Raw genomic sequence first — 9,545 nt, 5'->3', positions numbered from 1 at the left:
ATTACTTTTTAAAATGTAAAGTTTTTAATTTGACTCAGTATATATTTACCTCATTATCAAACCACAAACGACCCTTAAAGATCCGGAATAGAATTGGTCTTTAGCAACCCATGCTTGTCGTAAGAGGCGAATAACGTTAATGATATGAATAATGTTAATTTTTTAGCATGCATTGTTCAAACCCGATCACACGCGGTAAAACCCAATCACACGTAGTCAAACCCCCATCATACTTTGTGGAAACCCATCTCACATGTGGTCGCACTACATCGCACGTGTTTAAGCATCATCACGCGTGGTGAAATCAAATCATACGTGGTCATACCAGGTCACACGGGGTCAAATTCTATAACACATGTTCATATTTCATCACGTTGGTTCAGTACATATCATACATGCTCAAATCCCGCCACACATCGTCGCCTGGCCTTGTCGTGTTGAAACAATGTCCCCTGCTGTTGATTTTGTAAGAACGGAAGCACAACTGGCTGCAACACTTGGTCTCTCTACTGCACAGCGTTCAGGTTTCCCTGTATAATCACCAAATCAGTCTTCTGATCTCCACAAATACCGCCCCACACCATGACACCTCCCCCGCCGAATGGATGGACCTCTGGACTACACGCCGGAGCCAAACGTTCCCCTCTGCGTCGATAAACCCGTTCTCTGCCGTCATTTCGAATCTGTAAAAAGCACTCGAGGCCTATTTCTCACTTGCCAGCGTCGAACCTGCCGCTATCATACATGGCAAACCTCCATCGCAAGTAGTCAAACCCTATCACACGTGGTCAAACCTCATCACATGTTGTCAAACCCAATGGACTCTATACCAATACGTAGTTTATTTCAATACATCTCAACAACCATGGTTAAACCCCATCATACATAGTCAAACTCCATCATATATGCCAAAACCAATCACTCGTGGTCAAATTCAAAACAAACATGGTCAAACCAAATGAGATGTGGTCAAACCCCATTACATGTAGCATGTAGCCGAAACCCATTAATTAGATGTAGCCGAGCCCCATTACATGTAGCATGTAGCCGAAACCCATTAATTAGATGTAGCCGAACCCAATTACATGTAGCATGTAGCCTAACCCCATTACATGTAGCCGAACCCCATTACATGTAGCATGTAGCCGAACCCCATTACATGTAGCCAAACCCCATTACATGTTGCCGAACCCCATTACATGTTGCCGAACCCCATTACATGTAGCATGTAGCCGAACCTCATTACATGTAGCTGAACCTCATTACATGATGCCGAACCCCATTACATGTAGCCGAACCCCATTACATGTTGCCGAACCCCATTACATGATGCCGAACCCCATTACATGATGCCGAACCCCATTACATGTAGCCGAACCCCATTACATGTAGCATGTAGCCGAACCCCATTACATGTTGCCGAACCCCATTACATGTAGCATGTAGCCGAACCTCATTACATGTAGCCGAACCCCATTACATGTAACCGAACCCCATTACACGAAGCCGAACCCCATTACACGAAGCCGAACCCCGTTACACGAAGCCGAACCCCATTACATGTAGCCAAGGCCATTACATGTTGCCGAACCCCATTACATGATGCCGAACCCCATTACACGAAGCCGAACCCCATTACACGAAGCCGAACCCCGTTACACGAAGCCGAACCCCATTACATGTAGCCGAACCCCATTACTAGTTACCGAACCCCAAAAACCCTGTCTCACATGGTTTATCTCCACCACACGTGTTCAAACCCCACTACACGTTCTCAAATCCCACCACACGTGGTCAAACCCCATCACGCATGTTCAAATATTATCGCGCATGGTCATCCCCCATCACGCGTGGTCAGCTTCATTCAAAATTGATCAAACTTAATGACATGTGGTCAAATCCATTCACATGTGTCAGATCTCATCACAAATCGTCAATCACCCTGTTGGGTGGTTGACCCTCATCCCACGTGCACAGACCCAATCAAACATGGTCTATCCCCAGCATGCAAGAATCCACATCATGTACTTTGTGCTACCAGACACCAGCAGGCATTGTCGAAACTGTTTATACAACCTCATGACACCTGATCAGCAACAGCATGCATAGCAAAACAGGTCAAACCCGTTTATAGTCACCACATCGTATAAGGTCATGTCCTGTCAGGTATGTGGTCAAACCCCGTCGTTTATGGTCAAACCTAATCGTATATTTGTCAATCCTGGGCGCACACGGTGAAACCCCGTCGTATATGGTCAAACTACACCGCATATCAAGAAACACCTGTCGTATATGGTCAAACTCCGTCGCATATGATCAAACCTTGTCGTATATTGTCAAACCCCGTCGCATATGGTCAAACCCCGTCTTGTATGGTCAAACCCAGTCGTGTATGGTCAAACCCCATCGTTTATGGTCAAACCCCGTCGTGTATGGTCAATCCCTGTTGTGTATGGTCAAACCCCGACATGTATGGTCAAACCCCGTCGTATATGGTCAAACCCCGTCTTGTATGGTCAAACCCTGTCGTGCATGGTCAAACTCCGTCGTGTATGGTCAAACCCTGTCGTGTATGGTCAAACCCCATCGTTTATGGTCAAACCCCGTCGTGTATGGTCAAACCCTGTTGTGTATGGTCAAACCCCGACATGTATGGTCAAACCCCGTCGTATATGGTCAAACCCCGTCTTGTATGGTCAAACCCTGTCGTGCATGGTCAAACTCCGTCGTGTATGGTCAAACTCTGTCGTACATGGTCAAACCCCGTCGTGTATGGTCAAACCCCGTCGTGTATGGTCAAACCCCGACATGTATGGTCAAACCCCGTCGTATATGGTCAAACTCTGTCGTACATGGTCAAACCCCGTCGTGTATGGTCAAACCTTGTCGTATATTGTCAAACCCCGTCGTATATGGTCAAACCCTGTCGTGTATATAGTCAAACCCCGTCGTGTATGGTCAAACCCCGACGTATATGGTCAAACCCCGTCGTACACGGTCAACCCCGTCGTGTATGGTCAAACCCCATTGTGTATGGTCAAACCCAGTCATGTATGGCCAAACCCCGTCGTATGTGGTCAAATCCGACCGTATGTAGTCAAACCCCGTCGTAAATGGTCAAACCCCGACGTATATGGTGAAACCCCGTCGTATATTGTCAAGTCACACCGTATGTAGTCAAACCCCAACGTGAATGGTCAAACCCCGTCGTATATGGTCAAACCCCGACGTACATTGTCAAACCCCGTCGTTTATGGTCAAACCCCGTCGTGTATGGTCAAACTATGTCGTATATGGTCAAAATCCGTCGTATATTGTCAAACCCTGTCGTATGTGAACAAATCACACCACATGTAGTCAAACCCTGTCGTTAATCGTCAAACCCCGTCGTATATGGTCAAACCCTGACGTGTATGGTCAAACCCCGTCGTATTTGGTCAAATCCTGACGTGTATGGTCAAACCCCGTCGTACATGGTCAAACCCCGTCGTATTTGGTCAAACCCCGTCGTGTATGGTCAAACCCCTGTACAAATATCGCGATATCGTTTTTCGTTTTTTAATGATGATGTCATTTAAGCTCGTTAGGTTGTTTAAATTAGAACAGCTAAGCCCAAGTATATGTTCTATGTTTATTTTCTGAAATGAGACTAAAACGAATAATAAGACCCTCCGTCTTTATACATAAATTGCATACATAACTATATGTTTTCAAATTAAAACATTGGTCCGAGAATAAATGATGACAATGAAAACACTTTTTTTTCTTTCAATTGAAATAATTAATGGATTCGTAAATTATCTTAACGAGGCGGTCATTACCCGAATGTATATCAACCTATTACTAAATGGCCTACTGACAAAATCTCATACAGATTAATGAATTTAAACATAATCCGGTAACCCAAATGAGTCGATCGGATTAGCTATGGAAGTCTGAATACGGCTTAATGATGTAAACGGCCAACATCAAAGCCCGCTGTAACCGAGGAGACGGGATTATCATTGCTGGCTTAGAGATTTGAACAGATTTCTTGCGAGATATACAAGTTTGGACATAAACCACGCATGAAGCAACGACAGGTCGGGGAGTATATAAACATTCTAACCAATGGTGACAATCAGAACAAGCCTGGCCTCTTCTCCAGAAACACCTAGCTCTAGAACAGAGTTTCAAAGAACAACACTGCAAGGAGTGTGAGTATTTAAACTAATAACTTTCACAAAGGACTTCCAAATATATGTATTATATATTTATTGGTTAATAATCGGATAAAAAATATCACATTATTTATATGTTATCTGGAAAATGGTTCGTTTGTTTTGCTTACAGGCTAGAACTACGGTTTTTAGTTGCCATGGTAACCTAATACATGCCACTGGTGTTGTTGCGTAGGCGTTGTGCACAGTTGTTGAAAAACCTGTGCATCCCACCTAAGCGGCACTGCCAGTGGCCCATCGACAAACACCCTGGCCCCCAAGACAGAGCAGCGGGTGCTACAGTCTCCACCATCCTTCAGTTCTTGTCAACGTTCGCACGGTAAACGTATTTAGATTCGGTAAAATGTCCTAGGTAGGTAACCACCAATCCGATCCTATGATATAAGCCCAACCCACCTACCCAAAAATTCAAAATTCGCTGATGACGGAGAAATATGGGTCAAACACAGAAACATCACAAATCCGATAAATATCCAGTCAGCCATGGACGGACCAATATGCAGTAAATCGGTTTCACCTTTTCAAGTGAAAAATCGGGGGTTCTATTCAAACGCAGGGGTAAAGATGCTGTGACATCCATGTCTATCCATAAAAGTCAAAGCAATCAAATTCGAAAAATCAGCTAAATGCCTGGGCGAGAACCTATAGATCCAAACTTTATTTGGAGATAACATAGAGAATATGTTCTAAACAGATGCCATAAGGAACTGAAAGAATTACAGGCAATTTGAGGCACATTTGGGGACACCTCTATAGACCCTCAGCTAGACCTCTGCAAAGCACTAATAAGATAAAAAATAGACTATAGTCGTGGGGCCTTCTATTAGATGTCTTGAACCGCTTTGACAAAATACAATACAAAGCCCTAATGCTAGCCACAGACCACAGGTGCAGCAACAGCTACTTCACTAGAAGCCTTAAGGTTGAAGCACTAAGGTAGAATAGCAAACAAATATGTCAAGACAAAAACGGCCAAGATGAAGCCCTAGATGAGAATATTCCTTCGCTATTCTCATCTAGGATATTTGTATGTGATACTGCTTCGTATTTAAACAAAGCAGCCAAAGACATTTTATCAGTTTCCCCAAAAATAAAAATCATATCAGTGCGAAATCAGAAATCTTATCAATGCCAAACCAGAACTCTTATCGATACTAAACTCCCAATAGATATGTGTACGCCGTCACACACCTGAGTCCTAAAGAGGGGCAGGTAAGCCGGAATTGCTGACAGAAGGCGACCCGTTAAGAAAAAGAACAGTTAAATCAGAACAAGTCTGTCCTCTCTTCCAGAAACACCTAGCTCTAGAACAGTGTTTAAAAAAAAATCACAGCAAGGAATGTGGGTATTCAACTATTGCCTTTCATCTAGAACGTAGTTATATATGTTTTATTTATGAATTAGATAATGATAATAATATAATAAAATTGTCACATTCTTTGTAAAATGGAAACTGAAACGACTTATTTCCACAATATCGTTTGCTTCCAGGTTAAAACTACAGTGTGGGGTTGCCATGGTAACCTAAACATGCCACTGGTGTCGTTGCGTAGGCGTTGTGCACAGATGTTGAAAAACCTGTGCATCCCACCTAAGCGGCACTGCCAGTGGTCCATCGACAAACACCCTGACCCCAAGGCAGAGCAGCGTGTGCTGCAGTCTCCACCATCCTTCAGTTCTTGTCAACGTTCGCACGGCCGCATCACCATCGCTTTTCTCACGATATACACATTCGCTATGCAGAGTTGCTTCCCTTAGGCGTGCCAGGTCCTTATGATCGTGTGTTCTAAGCCCATATTCGCCTTGATTATGATTATGATCAGCCCCGTTCTCGTAACAAATACTTAATCTTCTGCTGGAGGCATGCTTTCTGTAATCTGCTGTGCATAGTTGCGTCCCTTAGCCGTTTCAGGATTTTATTATTGTGATATCGAATCCCAGATTCACCCTGATTATGAGCCTTTATTTTGTTAGGACCATATCAATGGCCATGTTAAACACCCACGCAGTGATAAAACTAAACTGATGTTCAACTAACTAACTCACCGGTGTATTGTGCGGTGGTAAACCTGTAATAACTTGCGCTGGAATAATAACATCGGAAATATATTATTTTGTTAATTTCGTTGCCTGTCGCACATGCTGGTGCTATTACAGACATGTACAGTGAACGTTATCACATCCCAAAGATATTATAATTAACGCCGGAAGGAAGGCGAGTATTAACTTTCCTCCAAGTTTGTACACCGGGGTCAACTGATGAAGTCTCTTTTACATAGTTACCATAAATCTCTATATCCTTAAATTTCTTATATTAAGACATTTTCTTTGCATATAGTTTCTAATTGAAATCATAGATAAAATGTCACATTACGCTTCGATATCATGGATGGTTTACACTTTCGTACTGCCCACGCGATCCTCTGTTATGCGAGGTGAAAAAGTTTAAGGTCGAGGTCAAGATTATTTCATTTACATGGCGACGTGCATACATGTATGCGTACGTGCGTTTGTGCGTGCGTGCTTGCGTGCGCGCATGTGTGTGTGTGTCTGCTTATACTGGTACGGACTAATGCCGATTTGATACTGCTAGCCCACTGACATCTGCTGCATCTTAACTTGAATACCTAACTCAGACACAGACTCCGAGCAGACCAGTCCTTGTTTTAGCCCATTAATGCAGAGCGCCAGACAGGGTAACAACACACATATAGCACACATATCTGTGCATTATTAATGAGCCGGTTGTCTATAGCACACATATATGTGTGTTATTAATGAGCCAGTTGTCTATAGCACACATATCTGTGCGTTATTAATGAGCCAGTTGTCTATAGCACACTTATGTATGTAGCTCAGTATTATTAATGTTTGTTTGTTGTTTAACGCCGCACTCAGCAATATTCCACCTATATGAAGGCGGTCTGTAAATAATCGAGTCTGGACCAGACAATCCAGTGATTTACATCATGAGCATCGATTTACGCAATTGGGATCGATGACATGCATCAACCAAGTCAGAGAGCCTGACCACTCGATCCCGTTAGTCGTCTTTAACGACAAACATAGTCGCCTTCTACGGCAAGCATAGATTGCTGAAGACCTATTCTACCCCGGATCTTCACGGGTCGCGTTATTAATGAGCCTGTTGGCTATAGCAAACTTATCTGTGCGTTATTAATAAGCCGGTTGTCTACAGCACTGCTTGTGTGCATTATTGAGTGACATCACATCCGGGTACTGTGAAAAGCACTGGACCTAGATGTATTCTGGAACATGTTCAGTATGACGCAAACTTTATAGTGTGATGTAATTTAACAAACCCTTGATATTATGTACAGTTGGCTGAAACATAGAAGTCGGTATGAAACAGAAAGCATCACAATAAACGATAAATACCACAATGAGCATGTATGCAATACACATTCCTTTGACACAAAACGCACAAGCCTATAGTTTCACACATATCTCTAAGGAAGCAAGCACGCATGTACTTCCCCCATTTCACAGATGCTACCAGCACCCTTGTTGAACCCTGACAGTTCAGTTTCAGTTTTATTTCTCTGAAAAACCACCAACGGTGGTACAAGAGTATATATATATATATATATAACATATAATATACAATGCAGATCAAGATGGTAACAAGCCTAAAATAAAAAAATTAATAAATAAATAAAAATTAAGCAAATATAATGATAATAATAATCATCATCATCATCATCATCATCATAAGAAATAAAATTAGACACCTTAACGCAATAATGAGTTCAAATGTACGATGAATCTTGACAAATGTTTCAAAGTGGATATATTTTTAGGCGATAACGTTTTACGCAATTTACACATATTTGGCCAGATATAACAATTCTGTGGGATGTAAAGAAGTCGTTGGAGAAGTGCTTCACACCTAAAAAGATAGTGGAACCCTGACACTAGGCGAGGTTCCTACAACTAACGAGAGACCTACAAAAACAAACACATTCGGTAGATGTTGTTACAGACAGACAGACAGACAGACAGACAGACATGTTTATTCAGTAAAAGGCCAATGGCCCAAAATACAGACATGTGAGCATGACATTTGCAGGGCACAGAATTTATCATTAATGATTTTGTGAGCATAATATAAGAATCTACAAACTAGAAATAATGTTTGCTCATTATAATTACTAAGAATATTTATTACATGAGAATTACTGTAATGAGTAGGCATAGGAAGATTAACAAGGTATTTTTGTCTTAGGGCAGAATATAAATTACAATCAAAGAGTACATGGAATTCATCCTTAATGACATTAACTCCCTTACTACTACAATAGTTACAGAATCTGAGTGAACGGTCTGTTTTACTATATCTGCCAGTTTCTAAAGCTATTTTAAAATTTGAACATCTGAATTTAGTAAAACAATTCTTAAATGGGTAGGGAGTGGACATGACAAGTACCTTTCAACATTTAACATATGAACGTATGGAAGCCCCAAGGGCCACTGACCGCAGACTCAAGAGACTTACTCAATCCGTCAATAATTTCCCCTCACCCACCCAAAGAAACCCCCTCCTAACTTACAATAATCTCTCTTCATGGGTGGCCCGGTCGTCGAAGGCGCCGCAATTCGCAGTGCTGAGATGCGTCCCTTTGGCACGCAAGAACCCATGATTGTGGGTTTAAATTCAGGTGTCACAAATCAAAAGCAGAACTAAGGATATACAACACACATTATTACAAACGAAAAAGAAAAATACTTTAGGTTGATTACATTTATTACAGTCAGCAATATTTCACATCAGGTTGAATGTTATATTTCAAAAGATACTAGTGTTGAAAGTTCTTTGTTTTACACAGAAAAGCAGTATAGTCAATACAAACACTGTTCCTACAGGGTCTAAATATGAATATAACATTCCACACTAAAATAGAATTCTGTCATAGCATTAACATGTCCTTTTTTACATGTTCAGGTGTTCCAATTAAAGGTCCATGATGAATGTCCGAGTTAGGGACCGCAAGAAGGAGCAATCAGGCCAGATCTCAGGTCTCAGCGACAGTGAAAGATCAACTTAAAACTGCTATGACATGGCTTTAGTCAGAGACAAAACGCATGTTTTTCACATGTCAAAATGGTGTGTTTGGGCGACCCGTCCCAGTATTAAGGATGACATCTACCCCTACCAAAATACATCCCAAAAGTTATGATAAAACTTACGCCCTGATTCTCTTCCTAGGTTTGTCAGCACCATACCCGTGCTCGTAGATTTCACCAAGTGCTAAACGTCTGTTTAGATCCGCTTCGGGCTTTGCTCTCACTGATACGTCGTGATAT

The sequence above is a fragment of the Haliotis cracherodii genome, unplaced genomic scaffold (assembly GCF_022045235.1).
Source record: "Haliotis cracherodii isolate W230 unplaced genomic scaffold, xgHalCrac1.p SCAF_6, whole genome shotgun sequence".
NCBI lineage: Eukaryota > Metazoa > Mollusca > Gastropoda > Lepetellida > Haliotidae > Haliotis > Haliotis cracherodii.
The sequence above is the reverse complement of the archived record's forward strand: the minus strand, read 5'-3'. Positions refer to the sequence as shown.